The following is a 23,035-nucleotide window of genomic DNA, read 5'->3' as shown; positions in this document are numbered from 1 at the left end:
CATGGATCTCTATCATCAAAGCTTGTAAAGCATCATCAGAGCCTGTATGTCCATCATCAGAGCCCGAATCTCCATCATCAGAGCCTGCATCTCCATCATCAGAGCCTCTACCTCCATCATCAGAGCCTATAGAGCATCATCAGAGCCTGTATCTCTATCATCAGAGCATGGACCTCTATCATCAAAGCTTGTAAAGCATCATCAGAGCCTGTATGTCCATCATCAGAGCCCGAATCTCCATCATCAGAGCCTATAGAGCATCGTCAGAGCCTGTATCTTCATCATCAGAGCCTGCATCTCCATCATCAGAGCCTGCATCTCCATCATCAGAGCCTATAGAGCATCATCAGAGCCCATATCTCCCTCATCAGAGCATGCAACTCCATCATCAGAGCCTGTAAAGCATTCCTCCGTGGAAAATGTCAACTAGGCATTGCTTCCATAGCCATGGTATCAGCAAAGCATGGTAACTCCAAAGCCTGAATGAAGATCCAAACAATCTCACGGAAGAAAATCTATCCTAGTGCTGTCAGATGGGCACATAAAGAGTATGAAAAAGAAATAAGGAAATTGTTCTTCTTTGAACAAATAGCATGTGCTAAATAATCCAAATTTCTCAAACCAGGATACACAGTTGTACATAAATATGGTATATCTTCCTGATGTGTCAATTCTGGTTAATACTATGTGGCAAAAGTTAACATGTAGACATTTTTCTAAATCGATATTTTTCAAGATTAAAAAAATATGAGTGCAAAACATTGTGCTGTTACCTGCGATTCAAACTTTTCTCCCAAATGCCCATCCCCATCCCCACCTCCAGGGGAGAAAGTCATTCTTTGATTCAGTTATGGGCGTCAATGAAAGTGCCTGAGAATCCAGACCTCCATAAATTATGTACAGAAATTAAACCGCTTCAGGAAGAAACACATTCTAGGGGGCTCATACATGCTTTATACTTGGCAACAATGCAATGATTACGCACACGTAAGTTGGGAAATAGCAAGGCACTCCAGTATGCCTGCCTGAAAAATCCCAGGGACAGAGGAGTCTGGCAGGCTACAGACAAAGGATCACAAACAGTCAAACACGACGGAGTGACTAAGCACACACACACACAAGAAGAAACATTCTAGGGGCTCATACGTGTTTTATGCGTGCGTCTGTGTTAAGTCGCTTCAGTCATGTCTGACTCTGTGCGACCTCATGGACCGTAGCTCTCCAGGCTCCTCTGTCCGTGGGATTCTCCAGCCAGGAATACTGGAGTGGGTTGCCGTGCCCTCCTCCTGGGACATGTTCTATGCTTGGCAAAAATTCAATGTTAGTGCTTATATAAGTTAACACCAGATATTTAAAGACAGGAATAGTAGCACATTGGATTTCTTCTCAACTGTTTAGCTTCTTTCAACAGCCCTGCCTATTCCACAGGGTTATTTTAAGGATTAAATGAGGAAATGAAAGCACTTTGTAAACTGTAAAGTACTGCCCTGATGTAATGTTTCATTAACAAATTAATTTACAAATGGCTGGGACAAGGTGCTTTTTTAATGCTGGTTTCATTCCTATAAGAATTAGGGGGAAAAAATGTGCTCCAGTGTGGTCTACCAAGCAAAACGAAGGGCTGGGGCGTTTTCCTGATGTCAGGGCACCGATGTGCGGAATTCCGATAGTTGACATCAAACAGTAGCAATCAGGAGTGTGTGGAAACCCATCTGGTTCTCATATTGGCTGAGCGAGGTGGTGAAGCGGAGGATTTTTTCCTTCGCTGAATTTGAACAAATCCTCCTGCGCTTTCACCACACGATTGAAGACAGTGTAAACCATACTCAGCCTGGTCCCCTGTTCTTTAATGGACTCCGTCCGCAAAGCCTAGGCTATCTCGGAAAACAAAGGTGGAAGTGGTATATATTATATATGTCAGAACAGAAATTCCAGAGTTCCTGAGTGATCCAGCGAAACTGTCATTCAGCTCAGAAGGTATGCGTGAGACCTGGGAGGTGAACCAAACAGAAACCAGACCTACCCAGTTTTTAATGTTCTCAGCTGCGTTTTTGTGGGAAATATATTTCTTGGAGGCTTGCCACTTCTTTGTTGAGTGCTGTGACTGAGGTTTCTGCCTAACAGCGGCGGTGGGCGTGCTGGTGACAGAAATGCTAACGCCAAACACAGAAGCCTGGCTAAAGAAAGCAAACTTTCTCTCTAAGAAGAATGCACAATTAACTCCATGTGTTAAAAGAAGAGCGTTATTATTTAGACGGGCATCTCTGGCAGATGCAAAATATTTCACTTTATCCCCTTCTGAGACCATGGCATGTTCTTATTAGTAGAGCACTCTGTAGAATTAAAAGCAGGGAAAACTGATGGTAAATGGCCAAAGTAAGAGATCCTTTGACATTTGGGAGGATTAATGTTAGTTCTCAAATGGCCAGGATGATCCAAACTGAATCCGGAGATGTAAAAATAATTACGCTAATCCTGAAATGTACCTGATTACTAGTATATGCACCAAAATCTTGCATACGAAAGATGAAGTTTTCCTTATTTATCTCATTTACTGAAAGACAGATCTCAGGCAATAGCTCTGGGAGTTAAAACAGCCCTTATAAACATGAAATACGATTGGAGCCATCTAAAGACATTGAAAAGGGTTCTTCTGTAAGTAATCCCAGTGCGCTGCTTTAAGATTGATGTTGTGAAATCCACTGCTAACGTGCCATTTCCTCCAACTTACCTAAACTTCAGACTGATGCCAACCACCTAAGGGTGCGCCCAAACCAGCATCCTCTCGCCTTGGATGACATGGACCAGTGAGCTGTTCTGGACTTGGCTTCACACAGTAACAAATGTTACTGGACCAAGCTCCTAAAATGGGGCTCTCCTTTAATTCACATTTCTGATTCGTACTGGCTTTCACGTGCATATTTTTGTCTGATCCTGAGCAAGATGAATACTTGCAGTTATACTATGGCCACCCTAAGATCCTGCCTTGGGCTGACTGCACACAACAGTCAGCCCAAGACCTCACTGTTAAACTGAGCTCTGCACAAGGCTGACAAGTGGAGGAGATTAAACTTCTCAAGAAATGGACGTTGTTGTTTGCTTGATCTGAACACAAGCGCAGCCTAAAAGAACAGACACTTCCGTCATTCACCAAGCCCAGGTGTGTCTAAAAGACTCTCTTGATCAGGTCTTATCTGTGTGATTAAGAATAAGAAGAGCGAAGATTTCAGAGGACATTCTATGTTACAAAGCACTGCACATATATATTCAATATTTTTAAAAATATCATGAAATTGATGTTATTAATATCTTCATTCCACAAAGAAGAAAACTGGGGCTTGTAGGGGTGATGAGACGTGAACATACAATGAGACAAGAACATACAATCAACAAGTGACTAAGATTAAAAACCAGACTTTTGCATTCCTAATCTGAAGAGGTTTTTCTTTTTATTTCGTTATAGCCATCTTTTTCTTTTTTAGGTAACCGTGTGTCATTCTCCTGCTGGTTACAGAGTAGTGGGATACAGGATGGGCTTTTAAGCTCTGCAGTTCAGTGACAATCTTTTACCTGCATGGAGTATTTTTTGTTGTGAAGTAGGGCTGACCGTGGTCTTCCATCAGTCAGCTCACCTGTAGTCAGGCTCCTTTCCACTGACAGGCTCATTCTACCCCTTTCTGACCACTCTCACCAGGCATGAGAACAGCAGGAGGGCAGCTGAGAATTAGGGTTTCTGGTCCACGGATGTTGATCCCATCTTAAGGGACTTCCCACACGTTCCATCCCCTAGGCCTTTATTATCCGACGTTCCATCTTAGTGAAGAACACTCAATTAAATCTCCACACACAATCATAAATGTGAAACAGGAAGTCCACCCTGAACAAGTGGCTTGCTTATCAAGTCATCATCTTTTCAACTAGAGAACCTTGGCCAGCATGACTCATCGAGGAAGTATCCCCTTAGCCCATCGTTTCAGAAGGAAAGGTGAAGAAACCAGATGCTTTCTGTCATCCTACCGGCTTATCTCTAAGAACAGAGATAAGCCAGGAGGTGTAAGGAGAGCGAGAATCCCCTTCTGAATCCTCTACCTGGCTCTGCCCCTCTCAGCTCTGCCCCTGGGGGCTTCCTAGAACACTTTTCTACCAGCATTAGCAGGGGAATAAGGACTGAACCTCACTGGATCGATCGGATTCCTTCAAACCCAAGATCTTCTGAGACGGGTCCACTGTGGGCAGAAAAGGCTAAGGAAACATCCTTCAAATAATCTGGGCTGCTCTCATGGCTCATAAACACAGCCAATGACCTTCATGCTTTCATAGCCAGGATCCGTGACCCTATCTCCTCCTTATAAGACTCGCAGACAAAGAATCAATTCAGTTCAGTCTCCCCGTCATATCCGTCTCTTTGCGATCCCATGAATCGCAGCACACCAGGCCTCCCTGTCCATCACCAACTCCCGGAGTTCACTCAGACTCACGTCCATCGAGTCCATGATGCCATCCAGCCATCTCATCCTCGGTCGTCCCCTCCTCCTCCTGCCCCCAATCCCTCCCAGCATCAAAGTCTTTTCCAATGAGTCAACTCTTCGCATGAGGTGGCCAAAGTACTGGAATGTCAGCCTCAGCATCATTCTTTCCGAAGAACACCAAGGGCTGATCTCCTTTAGAATGGACTGGTTGGGGTTGGATCTCCTTGCAGTCCAAGGGACTCTCAAGAGTCTTCTCCAACACCACAGTTCAAAAGCAGACAAAGAATAAACACAAACAAATCAACAAATGACAAATGACTTCAGCAATATTGAAACTGGATCTTGACATTGATCGTCAGACAGTTGTCTGTCTCCAGGAAGCCACCCACAAATTATATGTCCATGACACACTCAATACAGAGGACAATACTCATGACCTCATGAACACTTCACACTCCTCAAAACAGATGTTTTAGAAAATGGGTACCATGGCACTAGAGAGATACTGACCACTGGTTCCTTTGGAAAGTGTTGGGTCTATTATTCAATGATCAACGCTTTGGCCTCTGAGCCAGTGTTATTTCTTTGCTCTGTGAGCAACTGAATCTATTCGTATACTTCACCTGAAGGCTTGGGCAGGCTGTTGAACAAAGTGTCCATTTGATACCTAACAACTCTCTTATCTCCGATGCAGTGATTCAGTTTTAAACTTCTGCACTATTTCAACACTCTGTTTATATATGCCTATATACCATAATGAGAAAAAAAGCCTTGCCCTGAAAGTTACCACTGCACGAAGCCTGGAACACAGTACTTGCTCAATAAATAATTGTTGAGTAAAAGCAAAATGAACCTACCAGGCAGGATTTAGATCCTAGAAATGATGGAGGAGAGGCACAGACAAGCCTGGCAACTATCCCCAGTCATATTTTTTAAGCTATTTTTTATTGGAGTAGAGTTGCTTTACAAGGCTGTGTCATTTCTACTGTATAGCTAAATGAGTCAGCCATGCCCATATCATCTTCCTCATAGTTCAGTGGGTAAAGAATCTGCCTAAAAGGCAGGAGATCTGAGTTCGATTTCTGGGTCAGGAAGATCCCCTAGAGAAGGAAATGGCAACCCACTTCAGTATTCTTGCCTGGAGAGTCCCATACGCAGAGGAACCTGGCGGACTGCACTCCACGGGATCGCAAGGGTTGGACACGACTTAGTGACTAAACCACCACCATACGTATATCCCCAGCCTTTTGAGCTTCCCTCCCATTCAGGCGGAGAAGGAAATGGCAAACCACTCCAGTGTTCTTGCCTAGAGAATCCTGTGGACAGAGGAGCCTGGTGGGCTGCCGTCTATGGGGTCACACAGAGTCGGACACGACTGAAGCGACTTAGCAGCAGCAGCAGCAGCAGCCGCCCCTCATTCAGGTCATCAGACAGCATTAAGTAGAGTTCCCTATGCTATACAGTATGTTGGCATCCGTTATCTATTTGATACATAGTATCAGTAGTGTATCCATGTCAATCCCAAGCTCCCAATTCATCCCACCCTTGTGTCCATGCATTTGTCCTCTACATCTCTGTCTCTATTTCTGATCATCTATGCCATTTTTTTTCTAGATTCCATATATATGCTTTCGTTACATTATTTGCTCTTTCCGACTTACTTCACTCCATATGACAGTCTCTAGGTCCATTCAGGCCTCTCCAGATGCCCCAACCTCTATTTTAACCACTAGGAAAGAGTTGCCAGGACACAGACTGAGATGAGACATGTTTCTCGAGAAAAATCAGACAAGCAATGCTTTCCCTCCCCTCAAAATTGCACATTTTCATTCTCTCTCCCAAGTAAGGCAGAACTTTCTGGGAAGCATTTACAAAATCTTCTCTCAAATCAGAGACCTCCTTTACTCATTCGCTTTTTTAGCAGAAATTTTCTCCCAAGGGAGCATCCATCTTTTTTTTTTTTTCCTGTTGCAAGACTGGGAAAGCACATGCCCTTTATTAAAAAGAAAAAAAAAATCTCATCTAGGTAAAAGTGGAGTAGGCAGGCTGGATGTCCTCACCATCTCACCCTGAAGCATCCTTATTGTTCTGTCCTTTTTTCTGTTTGGGTTTAAAGTCCTATGATATTATGAGAAACAACAAAAAAAGCTTTTACATAAATCATCTAAGCGCTAAGGTGACGGATGCACAGAGGAGAAGAGAATGACTGATTTTGGCTCTCAAGCTTCAATGGAAGGAAGATTGTGTTAACTTTCGGCAAGGATCCTCCTGCAAGTCCTTGTCCCACTTCTCAGCATTCTTCCCCCGAAGAAAATAAACGAAAGAGCACCACTCAGAGTCTAGCTGCATTCCAAAACTGGGGCCCACACCATGCCTTCTGAATGCCTTCAAGCACTGTTTATCTGAGTCTGCTCCAGGGTCTGTCAAACATTTCCGCTGAAATGCGGGGAAGACCTCGGGCTCTGGTGCAGAACGGGGTACCAGGAGCTGGCCCTGTCTTCTTCACAGAGGGGAACAGAAAAAGCACGCCTGAATAAAGTGGCCTCAGAAAGTAAGAAATTGTGCAAATGAACGTGCCATCTCCATATCTACCCAAAGAAGAGAGAAGGCAACATACTCATGTTTAATGAGTACTGTCTCATCATCTAGAAGAGGAGCTGGTTCAGTTCAGTCAGTTCAGAAGCTCAGTCGTGTCCAGCTTTTTATGACCCCACGGACTGCAGCATGCCAGGCCTCCCTGTCCATTACCAACTCTCAGAGTCCACCCAAACTCATGTCCATTGAGTCGGTGATGCCATCCAGCCATCTTATCCTCTGTCATCCCCTTCTCCTCCTGCTCCCAATCCCTCCCAGCATCAGGGTTTTTTCAAATGAGTCAATGCTTCACATCAGGTGGCCAAAGTATTGGAGTTTCAGCTTCAGCATCAGTCCTTCCAATGAATATTCAGGACTGATTTCCTTTAGGATGGACTGGTTGGATCACCTTGAAGTCCAAAGGACTCTTAAGAGTCTTCTCCAACACCACAGCTCAAAAGCATCAATTTCTCAGTGCTTTCTTTATAGTCCAACTCTCACATCCATACATGATTACTGGAAATCCAATAAATGATCAATGTATGAATGAATGAGATTGAAAATGTAGAGATTCAGGGAAGAGCAGTAATTGCCTGTGCCCAGTATACAAAATAAAATGAAACCCCCTCTGTGAAGATTTGAGAGAGAGAAACTGCTGGTAAGGAGTGGTTGGTTCAAATACCACCCCCAGCAGCCCACTTCACCATCACATACCAAAACGCCACCTGAGTTTCTATAAGCCATTTAATGGAGGGCCTTGCAGGAGTGCTTGTACCTTCAGAGAAGCACTCTTTCTCTTGCAGTTCAGCACTGCCGGGACCTTTCTCCCTTTCGTCAGTCAAGCCAATGGCTGGAGTCAAAGAGAACCACAGCATCAGGGAAAGCAGGATGGTTGCAATAAAAAAGAAGAGCACCTGAAACCTACAGGCCACAGCACAGACCTCTGATCACCTTGAAGGGCCCCAGAGAACATTCTAAAACTTCTAGCACAGGCAGGTGGGGTTGATGCACTGAGAAGTCAGATATGATTCCATGACCTCTTTACCTTGGGTCTTCCCTGTATGGACTTCAGGAGCCTTCCAAGACACCTGTGTTTCACCCAGACACTGGCTGCCCTTCAGGATGGTGAGAGTATTTTGAAGTAGAAAGAAGGAATGGGGTGTCATGTCAAAACAAAATTTTACATGGATGGGGTACAGATAATATGCTATTTTGTAGTAAATAGGTTGGCCGGTAGGTGGTTCAAAAGTAAAAACGTTTTGGGGATTTCCCACCTTCTGTGCTTTTTTTGGTCATTGGCTTGTGGGTGGCGGGTGGTGATCAAATGCAGGAGCCTTCCAAGAGAACCCTCCAACAGAGCCCTCCAACATCGAGAGGTCAGGGGGCTTTGCTGTTGGAAACCCGGTGGTACAGTTGGAGGATGAAGAGGAGCTCACAGGAGGATGGAGCTGCTCTCAGTGACCCACAGGGCTGATGCAGCGTGCCTTCCTGGTATGGATCTCTTCCATTAGAAAAAAATAAGATATAGGAAGTATGAACTTCAGTCCGCAAACTCAAAGGTGCAAGAAATAGCCCCTATCTTTGCTTTTTGTAAATTAATGTGATTGCAATTGTGAGCCTACCTTCGTCCATACTTGTAGGACACCTCAGTCATTCCTGGGGTGCCCCCCACCAATCCAGGGTTATGCGCAGTTCAGGGCCTTACACAGGAACCTGCTGGATGCTCCCTTCATTTCTGCCTGATTCCCCAGCAGACTTCTGCAGCCCATCTCTGCTATTTTGCAATTAGCTACTGAGGTACACAAGAGCCAGGGGTAGGCAGAAAAACTCCTGATAAAAACCAAGGATGTCTTCTTTGCCCCAGAACAATTTTCACTCAGCTCCCAGTTTCAGATGGGCGTCAGAACCCAAGATCAGCCAAGGAGCAGAGGCAGCCTGACGACTCCATCTCCAAGGCTCCAGAACCACCATGAGGCTTCGAGGAAGCCCTGCCTCCTTTCCCCACCTTGTTGGAAGCTGAGACTCCAAGAAGAGGTAGGGTCTGAACTAGAAGTCAGCAGAACGGCCCCCAGACTGCAAAGGAAAACCAAAGGTCAGACCTCAGTTAGGGTGGCTTCTGGGAGTATGAAGTCATTCAAAAGCTAGGAAGAGCCTGAAGACCAAATTCACAATGTAAAGGTATTTAAAGAATTTTCACCACTGGGGTCAACAAATTGAGTCAGGAAGCTGCTCTTTCTCCCTGTAGGTCGGCCTAACATGGGAGGTGATGGAGCTAGTGGGAATCCAGGACCAGACATCCATGGAGAAGTCAGGGGCCAGACCAGGTCCCCATAGGAACTCCTCTGTCTCACATGCAGTCACTTTTCCAGTTTAAAGATTATTAGGGTCTATTCCCTGGTGGCTCAGACGGGAAAGCATCTGTCTACAATGCGGGAAACCAGGGTTTAAGGAAGGAGACCTGGGTCAGGAGGGTCCTCTGGAGAAGGAAATGGCAACCCACTTCAGTGTTCTTGCCTGGAAAATCCCATGGACGGAGGAGCCTGGCAGGGTTGCAAAGAGTCAGACAGGACTGAGTGACTTCACTTCACTTTACTAATCAGTAGTAGGAGAAATGATGTATGTTTTTGATGCAGACTAGTCTTAAAGTCTTTGTTGAATTTGTCACAATATTGCTTCTGTTTTGTGTTTTGATTTTCTGCCCATGATGCATGTGGGGTTTTAGCTCCCAGACCAGGGATTGAACCCAGACCCCGTGCATTGGAAGGTGAAATCTTAACACTGGACCTCCAGGGACATCCTGAAATGATGTGCTGACTTTGCGGTCTGTTTATGTTTATCAAAGTATGTAGGTCAGGCTGCTCTGCCTACACACCTTATTAAGATGTGGCCAAAAGTAGTGCCCTTGACTTCTGCAAAACTGCCATTTCTTCACATCTCACTAGTAGATTTCAGTGAGGGAAAAAAACAATGATGCAATCACTTTTCATCGCAAAATTCATTTTTTTCCTTCTTTATCTCTGGATTCTTAGCACTGGGTTCCTTCTAGCCCCACCTCCTTCTCCCACCCAGGGAACCAGTCTTCTGTCTAACTTCAGATTTCTCTCCTCTCAGGGGTTAGTCTCCTGAGAACACAAATGTCATACTAACTGGCTAAACAATCTCACAGTCACGCACAAAAAATTGATAGAAAGCTATTTGCTAGATGGGAAATCATGTTACAGTTCAATCTTATCTCTTTTCTGGGTGCTTCATGTACTAAAGCTGGAGTCAGGAATCTCAGTGCAAGGGAGAGGTGATTTTTGGTAAGCCAGGCAAATTGAAAGATATGATAAAAAGTTCTCCCTGTCTTCAACCAAGAATATTGATAAGGCAACATTTTTCTGCTCACATTGCCCAAAAGCATAACTCTATTTAAATTCTTTGTAAGTGTCCAAAAGGAAATGCTGATGCAAATGAACCTTGTGTGTTTCTGTTAAAAATTCACCATGTAACTTTTCAGGAAATGTAAACTCCATAGATTAATCGAGTAAAACTTATCAACATATCGACAAATATTTATTGTGCATTTTTTGTTCCCTATGCATAATACTAAGTCTATTTACGGAAACAACCTAGTAAAAAATTATATACCACCATGTCCAAACCCCCAAGGAGTAAATTTTTTATTAATTTGCATGGAAACACAGCTAGCATAAAAGAAATGGAAGAAATCACAAAGGAAAAGATAAATCGACTTGATTACATGAAAATGTAAACCTTCTATTTTTCAAAATACAGGCTTATCAGATGATAAGCAACAAAGTGAAAAATATATATTATTATGATACACCAAGGATATAGCTCCTTGATATATGATGAGGTTATGTTACATGATAAGACACAAAGATTCAGTAGACAATGGTACAGGAACATGAGATTCACCAGCAAGGACACTGTGTGTGCATGTCTGCTCAACCATGTCAGACTCTTTGCAGCCCCATGGACTGCAGCCCACCAGGCTCCTCTGTTCAAGGACTTCTCCAGGCAAGAATACAGGAATGGGTTTCCACGCCCTCCTCCAGGGACCTTCCCCACCCAGGGACTGAACACGTGTCTTTTGAGTCTCCTGCACCGGCTGGCAGATTCTTCACCACTGCACCACCTGAGAAGCCCAATGAGGACATATAATCATTTATAAATATTTGAAAAAGTTAACCTCAGTAATCAATCAAAGAAATGAACATTCAAACAGCGATGAAAAGCCAATTCAATTTAGCAGTTTAGCCAAGGTATTTTTAATGACAACTGAGCAAATAGAAAATTTTGTATGAATCTTACAAGTGAGATAAAGAACCAAATTATTCCTTTATCTCCCATGTACAACAACAAAATGGGAGGGAAAATCCACACCAATAAGTAATAAAGGGCCTTCCCTGGTGGTGGTCCAGTGGTTAAAACTTCGCTTTCCAATGCAGACAGAGCAGATTCCATCCCTGGTCAGGGAGATAAGATCCCACATGCCTCTTGGCCAAAACGTCAAAACAGAAAACAGAAGCAATATTGTAGCAAATTCAATAAAAACTTTAAAAATGGTCCACAACAACAAAAATCTTTAAAAAAATATATAATGGAAGAGAGAAAAGTAACTTTTTAATTAATGGAATTGGAGAACAGCAGGTATTCGGTTGAAGACAGATTGCAGCCTAGAATCTGTTCAGTTTCCTGAAAAATTAGGGAACAATTTCAATGTGGGGATCTGGGAAGAGCATGGAAGGCATGGGAAAGCTTTTGCGTGATGTTAAACATTCAGCTCCACTTACAGTTGTCATAATTGTACGTTTCAAACAGCTCTTTCTTACGCTGGCTATCATCGTAGGCTAAGACTCTCAAACCAAAATTATAGTAAAGCAACTTCACAGATGGTCAGTACAAGGATGTCGGAGCATCCAGCTCCCTGCTGATATGACTTAATCTGGCAGATTTTAGAATTTCAGAAGGAACAAATGGATTGCACAGTCTCTAGTAACCATCCTCCCAATTGAGTTTCTAAAAAACTTACTGTAGGATGCCTATATCAAAGCAGTCAGTATTACTGGGGTTCAAGGCAGGCTCTCCCAAAGTGGCATGTGGATTATTTGAAATTAAAGTGACTCTGTGACAACCTAGAGGGGTGGGATGGGGTGGGATGGGGTGGGAGGTGGGAGAGAGGTTCAAGAGGGAGGGGACATATGTATACCTATGACTGATTCATGTTGATGTATGGCAGAAACCAACACAATATTGTAAAGCAATTATCCTCCAATTAAAAAGAAATCTTTTTTAAAAAGAAAAAAAATGCAACAAGTAGTTTTAAAAGGTCAAATAACAAGAACACTCCTCTTCTGAGCATGTAGATTGATTTCAATTTAGGTATTTTGTTAGGTATGTTGTCTAACAATTTAGGTATGTTGCTTAGTAAATGATGTAATAATTTTATTACATGACAATCTTATGTCACTCCCTTAGAATGGTAATACCACACAGCAGCGGATATATTTACATCATGGACAAAGTCTAGTACATCCCCAGGATTCAATAAATACATTTTTTTAAGTTAAAAAAAAAATAAAGTGACTCAAGAAACAGCCACGCAAGAGGGACACCTTGATGCTCCTCTCTGTCTCTCTGAAACCAGGAAATAAGGCTCCCCTGGGAAAGCTCCTTCCCTGAATCTGGAGAGAGAAGGATACCGACCATCCAGATGGTAATTTGTGGTAGAGAAGATTGTATAAACAAACTTCATTTTGTCTTTACCTGGCTCCTCCAAGCCCCCAAACTCTGTTTAGAGTCTTCACTAATAAAGCAACCAAAGCCTAAGTTTCTCGGTCTTATCAATTTTTCTTAAATTTTTTTATTCTTTGTCTAAAAACTATACAAGTTGCCTACTTTGGCCACTTCTTAGGCCCCATGAAAGCTCCATGCCCCCAAATTAAAATGTGTCTTTTTCTTGTTAAACTGTCTTGTGTTAATTTCATTAGTGGTCTAGCCGCAGGAACTCAAGAACGGTGGAGGAGAGCATGTTTTCCCCCTTTCCAAACAGTGTTGTTCATTAGGCACAAACCTGTACACTTTACCCATCAAGGTGAGGGTAAAGCTGGTAGCTCTTCTGAAATCTGTGGGGCTTAGTGAGGATTCACGCTCAACGAGAGATGATCGCTGCTCTCTGAGCGGAGGAGCCGAGACAGAACCAAGAGCCTCCTTCAAGGTGGCTGCGTCAGCAAAGTATCCGCCTGCAATACAGGAGACCCAGGTTTGACCCCTGGGTCTGGAAGTTCCCCTCAAGAAGGAAATGGCAGCCCACTCCAGTATTCTTGCCTGGAGAATCCCAGGGACAGAGGAGCCTGGTGGGCCACAGTTCACAGAGTCACAAACTGTCAGACACAGCTGAGTGACTAAACCACATGAATCACAAGAATAAATGACTGTCCCCAAACCCTCTCCTGTGCTCACATTTCAGCCTAGAAAACTTTGAAAGCAGATGTAAATATAAGGTACCACGCACAAAGAAAAATGCCAACAGCTCACCCCTGCACCACTTTGCCCAGAGCAATGGGAAGCGGCCTCCTTCCTACACAAGTTGTACAGCGAACCCTCCAGCATATGCAATGCTTGTTGGATTCTCTTTTGTGGACCAACTAAATGTTGGAGAACAAGTCCTCAAAAATAGTAACTTTGGTTTCAGAATATGGATCCGTGGCCCTTCTCTCCTGTGATAATTAGCTTTTTAGGGTCATCAGGCATCTATTCAGGGCACTGATGGTTCAAGACAAGAAAAGCCTGACACCATGCAAGGCATTCTGCCTTATTAAGGAGAAGGAAAGTTAGCTAATCCACTCCAAAGTAGTATATATGCTCTTTATGAAACTCCTTGAAAAGACAACAGAAAGCAATCTTTTATAACACACATTTAGAAATTGTACGTCTCCATCTGGCAGGATTTCTTAGCCTGTTTGAATTAACTATGGGTTTATATTCAAGCAGATTATGTAGTTTAGTCCAAAACCTACAAAAAATCAAAACCTCAGAAAAAGTCAATAAAAGACATATATGTTTTCCCTTTCATCACTTTAAATATATCCTGCTACTCTCTTCAGGCCTGCAGAGCTTCTGCTGAAAAATCAGCTGATAACTTTACGGAAATTCCCTTGTGTGTTATTTGTTGCTTTTCCCTTGCTGCATTTAATATTTTTTCTTTGAGTTTAGTCTTTCTTAGTGTGATTATTATGCCTCAGTGTGTTTCTCCTTGGGTTTATCCTGTATGGGACTCTCTGTGCTTCCTCAACTTGAGCGGCTATTTCCGTCCCCAAGTTAGGGAAACTTTCAACTATAACCTCTTCTAATATTCTCTTAGACCCTTTCTCTCCCTCATGTTCTTCTGGGACCCCTATAATTCAAACAATGGTGTGGTTAACATTGTCCCACAGGTCTCTGAGACGGTCCTCATTTCTATCCATTCTGTTTTCTTTATTCTGCTCCTCAGCAGTTATTTCCACCATTCTGTGTTCCAACTCACACATCTATTCTTCTGCCCTTGAAGACTTGAAGCAAAGGAACAGATATAGGAATCCAGGCCTTGCCAACGCCTCTGTCATTTCTGCATGACAACGAAACACTCTAATTGTTGCGATTATCATTTAGTATGGATCAGATATATGCTGTCTCATTAACAAAAACTTGTCGATCGGCATCATTTACAGATACAGATGTTCGCGTGGAGAAATCTCTTTATCCTCACTCCATCCACGGTAAATGAGATCGCAGAGGTGGAAGCATCGCCCATTATGCAGTCGTGTCATAGACTGCCGTTGTCTTTTTACCGGCATATACTTGCTTTACAATGTTGGGTGCGTTTCTGCTGTACAGAGAAGTGCATCAGCCACGTGTATACATACATCCCCTCCTCCATGTATTTCCTTCCCACTCAGGTCATCACAGAGCATTAAGCAGAGTTCCCTGTGCTATTCAGTATGTTGGCATCATTACCTATTTTATACGAAGAATCAATCCCAACCTCCCTCCATCCCACCCACCCTTTCCCCTTGGTGTCCCTACATTTGTTCTCTACATCTATGTCTTTATTTCTGCTTGGCAAATGAGTTCATCTCTATCATTTTTCTAGATCCCACATCTATGTGTTCATAGATGATATGTGTCTTTCTCTTCCTGATTTACTTCACTTTTTTGACACTCTGTAGGTCCTTATGCCTACAGGATAGCCCAATCCCAGGAAGACACCTGAGGACAAGCTCCTTTGCTGCTAACAGAGCGTGCCTCATTCCTCTTGCAGCTGACTCATCAGTTCAGTGGAGAAAGTAATGCCGGAGTGTCCTAGACTGCATACCAGGGAAACCAACCCAGCTCAAGACTGGATGACCAAGTGACATGGGACATCCTGGCAATCAAGTCAGCTCTAGCAAGAATATGAGTTCTGGATCAAAATAATCTATCAGTTCAGTTCAGTTCAATCGCTCAGTCATGTCCGACTCTTTGTGACCCCATGAATTGCAGCACGCCAGGCCTCCCTGTCCATCACCAACTCCCAGAGTTCACTCAGATTAAGAGTGAAAGTAGGGACTGGTCCTAGAAACTTTCATGTCCTAAAGAAGGTAAGAGGATCTTTTCTAACGTCTTTCTTTGGGGAGCTTCCCTGGTGGCTCCGTCAGTAAAGAATCTGCCTGCAGTGCAGGAGACCCAGGTTCAGGGTCTCCTGGGTCAGGAAGATCCTCTTGAGAAGGAAGTAGTAACCCACTTCAGTATCCTTGCCTCGAAAATCCCATGGACAGAGTATCTGGAGACAAAACAGTCTGATATGGAGAATTTGACACAAGCGTTTCAGCACTTCTGCATAGTTGCATAAAAGTGGACGTGACAAAATGTTAAAAGCACTTTTTTTGAAGTGGTAATGTGGACAACAGAAATTGAACGCCACCATATCCCTGAACCTGTCCCTCATCCCCACCCCCAAGGACAGATGTAGTCACAGGATAAGGCTCAGCAATAGAGCAATGGTATTGGCTTGCACATGACATAGAAAAAAAATGTTTTAAGTAGAATGCTTTTTGAGCTTTTCTTAAAGAGGCTGCAAATATCTGCAAACAGCCATGCCACAGCGTTGTATAACCAACCACAGGACACAACCAACCCACAGCCATTCTCTCAGAGCCTGAATCTCAGAACCCCAGGAGGACATAGCAGTCAATATTCACCTCGGAATCTCCTCCCAACTCCGTTCCTGGCAACTGACGGGGCGCTTGAGTTTGGTGAAAGATCCTGAATCAGCACCGAGGACGTCATCATCAGAGATGGATGCTTTGTGATTGGATTAAACAGGATCGCCTGTCATAGGCTAAAAAGGCTTATCTGCACAGGCGCCTGATATTGAAAGATGATTGAGGAAATCAGCAGCACGTTAAATATTAAGCATTTCATGGAATGTGACCGCTGTGCTGGAGGTTACCGCATCACAGGAAATGAACTTTCGAAGGACCTCAAGGCCTTTGGCTCTGAGACTCTGCTCAAGTGTAAAAATGTCAGAGCAGCTAAATGGGTTTCAGAACTGGCTTGAGAAGGAAACTGGACTGTTAGGGTGTGTCCCTTCTCAGATCCCCAGGTATTTTCTATTCCACCTCCAGGCTGTTGCCCTTAAATACCTACAGATCTGCAGTAAATACGGTTAAACCTATCATCTCAGGATTCCCTGGTGGCTCAGATGGTAAAGCATCTGCCTGCAATGCAGGAGACCAGGGTTCCATCCCCAGGTCAGGAAGATCCCCTGGATAAGGAAATGGCAACCCACTCCAGTACTCTTGCCTAGAAAATTCCATGGATGGAGGATCCTGGTGGGCTTCAGTCCATGGGGTCACAAAGAGTCGGACACGACTGAGCAACTTCACTTTTATCATCTTAGCAACCTTCAAATTAAGACTCTCTTGACTCTGTGAGGCTTCCCTTGTGGCTCAGTGGTAAAGAATCCACCTGCAGTGCCGAAGCCACAGGAGACTTGGGTTCAATCCCTGAGTCGAGAAGATCCCCTGGAGAAGAGCATGGCAATCCACTCTAGAATTCTTGCATGGAGAATCCTATGGACAGAGGAGCCTGGCGGGCTACAATCCATGGCGTCTCAAAGGGTCAGACCTGACTGAAGGAACTTAGCATGCACACACGCCCTCATTTTCATTTGAACAGTTGTATATAACTCCTATTTGAGAAGTCTTCTCTCCTTTCTCCACAATATCATCAGCTCTCTCTGGCTTCCCATGACACTACAACAAATTCTCTGTATCCTTTATGTGTTTATGGAGTGCTTGCTATGGGCCAGGCACTGTTTTAGATATGAGAGCGGTGAGTTAGCAACTACTTGGCTGTATCGCTTCTTGTCAAGCCCTAGGAACTGTGACTTTACCCACAGGCTATTTTGCACAGCCATGCTGTGTGCCCCCCACTAACACTGGGGAACCTGTCCTTGGTCTGCTGCTGACACTGTGTACCTTGTGCCCCGGTGGCGGGCAGGGGCTTCCGCACCTGCAGCACCTGATGGCCTCCTCAGAGAACAACTGTCTAACTTCCTAGCTTCCGTTTCGGAAATCTATTCTCAGCTACCAACCAGCATAGCCTTCCCCAGTCCTCTATGTGGCAATCTTCCGCTCACCTTCTCAAATGTGTTCATTCCAACTTTCCACCGCTGTGATCGCCACACAATCCATGATGAAACAATAATGTCTTCGCTTAAGACACGATTGGGGCTCATAAATTATCTTATTTATAATGGACCCTAAGACACTAATGATATGCTCATCCACTTGTGGCTCCGTATATAGACAAGTGGTTCCTGCCTCCCCTGCCTCATTCAAGCAGCTCCCCTTCCCCTCCTGCCCTGTCCCTCCCTCCCCCCTCCTCCTCCTCCTCCTCTTCCTCCTCCTTCTCCGCTTCTTCCTCCTTCTGCTTCTCTTACAGTCCTTCCGCCTCCTCTTCATTGTCCTCTTTCTTCTTAGAGAACACTCAGAAAGTCCAAATTATCTATAAAAGTTTTTATACCACCTCTACTATTAAATACTTTAAAGAGCTTTGATATGACATCAACACACTCCCAAATACTCACATTTTGAAAATATATTTCGTGTGTTGATACCTGGGGCTTCCATGGGAGTTCAGCTGGTAAAGAATCCATCTGCAATGCAGGAGACCCCAGGTTGATTCCTGGGTCAGGAGATCCGCTAGAGAAAGGTTAGGATACCCACTCCAGTATTCTTGGGCTTCTCTGGTGGCTCAGCTGGTAAAGAACCAACCTGCAATGCAGGAGACCTAGGTTCCATCCCTGGGTTGGGAAGATCCCCTAGAGAAGGGAACAGCTAAAGAAATGTCCATGTTTTGGACACTAATTTAGGTCCTTTTGTTCATTACTCCACTCTGTATTCATGTAGACAATTTCTGATGAGTAGGGTTACTTAGTAAATGGTAATTGATATTCATGACTTGAAGTGTGGAGGCCAAGAAACAGGACAGGAAGGTGAAAGAGGACACCTGTCTACCACATCAAAGGAAGCTGATGGCTTGAAAGATAAAAGAAACTCTCCAAAAGAAAAGCAGAAGAAATTAGCAAGTGAGGGTTTCTCATCTTGGTTTCAGTTGGTGTTGCATTCATAGAAAATGGCATTGGAGGGATTTTTTGAGACGTGAGGGGTTCTTTCACTTGTTTGTTTTTATTACAAAGAACACAGGACCCAGAAAACTAGGTTTAAGTCATGGATAATCTACTAAGACTTGGAATCCTTGAGAAACCACTCCACATCTCTGCAAATCAATTCTTTTCACATGTAAGTGAGAGGGTTGTGTTCAGAGACTCTGCTTTCCTCGTAATATAACTCATCCATGGTTTGCTACAAGGGTACAACCTGCCTATACAATGACCTAGGGGAAAAGGTGTGCCTAGATCTTAATCTTCTCACCTCCAGTTGGTATTTCCTGATATTCCAGGAGCTGAAAGTTATCCTGAGGCTTGAGAATACTCCATTGGTGATAAGCAATTACAAAAAGCAGTATGAAAAGGGGGTTTTATTCCGTTGCTAAACCATGGTACACACCCTAAAAGGCACTTATTATTGGAAACTCTGCTTAACGGACAATGAGTTACATTACATGCAGGCGGCACAGTGGTCAAGAATCTGCTTGGCAATGCAGACGCTGTACGAAACAGGGGTTTGATCCCTGGGTCAGGAAGATCCCTGGAGGAGGAAATGACAACCCACTCCAGTATTCTTGCCTAGAAAATCCCACTGAAAGAGGAGCCTGACAGGCTACAGTCCATAGGGTAGCAAAAAGTCAGGCACAGCTGAGCACAAACACACACCTCCTGCGTAATATTTACAATTAACAACGCAGAGGACCAACCAAATATTCAGAATCACAGATATTTACGAAACAGCACATTATCACCATTGAGATTAATCCACATATGAGTGGACATTGGGGAAATCTGAGATCACTTCAAGTTTTCATCTAGTCATCACACAGGGTCAAAAAGGCAGCCAGAAAGGAGGGGGTGGGCAGATGCTATAAATCACAACCTTGCTTTAAACAGCAACTGGGATTTAGAGGTACAGAGGAAGAGGATAAAGTACTCGTGCGGAGGATGTATGTGTTGAGAAGATCAAATAAATGGGACCAGTTTCATCTAAGTAGTATTTTTCAATTAAGAGTTTAGTAAACACCCACAGTGTATTGGGCTCAACACACACCCCTCAAGCCCAATCTTAAAATGCACAAAATCCTGGTTCGTACATTCTGTGAGTTGGCTGTCAAGTTGATGAGAAAAATGAATGAAATGCTCAATTAAGAATTAGGAAAATGATTAAAGGCAAACTCTGAGAGACGCATAAATTCAGACGAACCCAGAAACAGAGAAAATAAAAGATCCCTACAGTCTGGAATTATTGGATTTCCTAAAGAACAATGAGGAAAGTCAAAGCATCAGTATTGGAATTCCGACTCTGGCTGTGTGCCTGCCTTTTGAGTGCTCTGGGCTGTCTATTCAATGAGGATGGACATCATCAAGAAACGCAGAACATTTCTATGTTGCAAATGAAGTTCATGAATATACAAGTTGATCAAATGAACACTCTAAGTGCTTGGGGAAGAATAATAGAAGTCTTGGTAATGGAGATGTTGATAACTAAGGGAGAAGAGGGTAGCAATTTTGCCATGAAATCCTGGTTTGTACATTCTGTGAGCTGAATTTTGGATGGTTTTAGTCTAGCAATAACATCAGGCTCTTGCCACAGTTAAGAGACAGACTCAATTAGGAATACACCCTGTGGTATTAGGTGCAATTGCCATCCTAGGGACAAACTGCACTCAATCAACACGGAAGGAAAGATGGCCATGCATCAAGCTTACAACTCAATTCACTAGCCCACTAAAAGCTCCGTGAGGAGCAGCATCGAAAACAGGCAGATTTCCTTAACGACTGGATCGGATACATAAAAATGCATTTATCTTCATAGATGTTTGCACTTTGTAGAGTCTAAAAGAAGGAGAGCTGCATTGTTTTGGAACCATGCTCCAACTATCCCCTTCCAGACCAAACCCCTGCAAGACCAGAATGGTCTTGGCCTCTGAACTGGTCCCCTCTTTCATTGTGTCCATACTCCCAACCTTCATGCTTACTGTTGCGAGACTAATCCCCCTAAAAATGCAGCTGTAATAATACCTCTGCCCTGCCCAAAAGCTTTCCATGTTTCCCAGCCCTGTCCAATAGTATCTAAATTCCTTCTGTTGCTGGTGAATGTGAGGTTCTTACTTTGTCGCAAAAAGAAGGTGGAGACAAAGTGATAGGTAAGAAATGGGTTTATATAGAGAGAAGGACACTCCACAGGCAGAGTGTGGGCCATCGCAGAAGGTGAAACAAGAAGGGAGACAGGCCTCGAAATATGGTGTGGTTAGTTTTTATGAATTGGGTAATTTCATAGGCTAATAAGTGGGAGGATTTTTCCAACTATTTTGAGGAAAGGGCAGAGATTTCCAGAAATTGGGCCACTACCCACTTTTTTGGCCTTTTATGGTTAGCCTCAGAATTGTGTCCCTGGTGGGTGTATCAGTTAGATGCTAGTGTGTTCTAATAAGCGCATAATGAGGCTCAAGGTCCACCGGAAGCTAATCTTCTGCCATCTGGGACCCAGCTGGGTCTAGCCAATCTCCATCACATCTTACAGCTATGTCATTCTATCAGAGGTTGCGCTCTGCCACCTTCCTCCTGCTTCACTTCCCCCTATATTTCCTGTCTAATTCCACCGTATCATCTTAGTTGAAAGCTCTCCAAAGGGGGTTATCTCCAGTTTCCTGCACATAGGTCCAAGTACCAAGTATCGATCTCTGCCGTGACCTGCCCCTTCCCCATGATGGATGTATCCTCTCATCTTCCCAACTCCATGGGGAAGGTTTTAGAAATATTCCCACAAGCTCTTCAGTGGTTCTCCCTTTGTGAGGTAGAACCTGATTTTCCTGCTTTTGAATGTGAAATGGACATAGTGGCTCATTTATAACAAAAAGAATGAAGCAGAAATGATCATGAGGACTCAAAAATGGGTCATAAAAAAACTGCCACCACCTCTGGATTGCTCTCATTTCCACCACCCCCTCCCTCTCTCAGATTACTGCCTCTGGAGAAGCCAAGTGCCATGCCATGAGGACCCTCGGGCAGTCCTGTTGGACAGGCCCACTGAGAGGAACTGAGGCCTCCGGCCACTGCCATGAGAATGAGCCATCTTGGCAGCAGACCCTCCTGCTTCCGTCAGGCCTTCAGATTGGCTACAGACTCGGGAGGATTTGTATTTATGTATTATGTATTCATGACACTGCGCAGAACCTCCAAAGTTGATCCCAATTCCTGACCCACAGAAGCTTTGAGAAATAAACAATGTTTGCTATTTTAAGCCACTTTATTTTTAGAGTAATTTGCTTTACAGATACTAGATAACTAATAATAGAAACAAACAACAGATAACCATTAGATAACTGATCCATTTCCAAATGTCTCAATTATAAATGCATTTCAAGATCCAGATTAAATTACCCTTCTTCCACAAATCTCTCCTAGACTACTTGGATAGAAATAGTAACTAAAATCATATCTGGCTGGGTCTCACCTCTCTTATGAAATTTCAGACCACTATTATGATGGTTTTCCTGGTAGCTCAGCAGACAAGGAATCTGCCTGCAATGCAAGAGACACCGGAGATATAGATTTATCCCTGGGTTGGCAAGATCCTGTGGAGGAGTAAGTGGCAACCCACTCCAATACTCTTGCCTGGAAAATCCCATGGACAGAGGAGCCTGGCAGCTACAGTCCATGGGATCACAAAGAGTCAGATACAACTGAGCCACTAAGCACAGCACATTATAATGACATGTATCATTTGCAGTTTTCTCCCTTATTAGAGGTTAAGCTCCTTGAGAAAATTTCCAAACTTCCTGTCATATCTCATCACAGGAGCTAGGGGCATAAAAGAGGATGTGGGAAATATTTGTCAAGAGAATAAGCAGTCAAATGCTATACTCAAGTCTCTTTCCTTGCTTGAAATCGATTTGTGTTTATTGTGATGTTTGGTAAGGAGTTACATACAACTGAAGAAGCAAAACACAAAATAAGAAGCATTTAATTCCTTCGTAACTCTTGGAAAAGAAGAAAAAAACTCAGAGAAAAATAATCAGCATAGTCAGGTTTACCTAGAAGATCAGGTAAGTGGGAAGAAAACCACCAGGCTGGTGTTAGTCCTTGTCCAAAACATACAGGATGAAATTGCAGGCATGGAAAGCAACTGAGAGAGGATCATGGTCCCACCCAAATAGCATAGTCCTCCAACTGAAGACAGAAGCTTTTCTCTTCCACATTGTTTAGGCGCTGATGTCACCCCCAGGCCACTTCCACCCTCCTCATTGTGGCCTTCCACTGACTTCGCCCAAGACTAACTAAGAATCAA

Source organism: Ovis aries, chromosome 10, assembly GCF_016772045.2.
Source record: "Ovis aries strain OAR_USU_Benz2616 breed Rambouillet chromosome 10, ARS-UI_Ramb_v3.0, whole genome shotgun sequence".
Taxonomy (NCBI): Eukaryota; Metazoa; Chordata; class Mammalia; order Artiodactyla; family Bovidae; genus Ovis; species Ovis aries.
Note: the sequence above shows the minus strand (reverse complement) of the source record.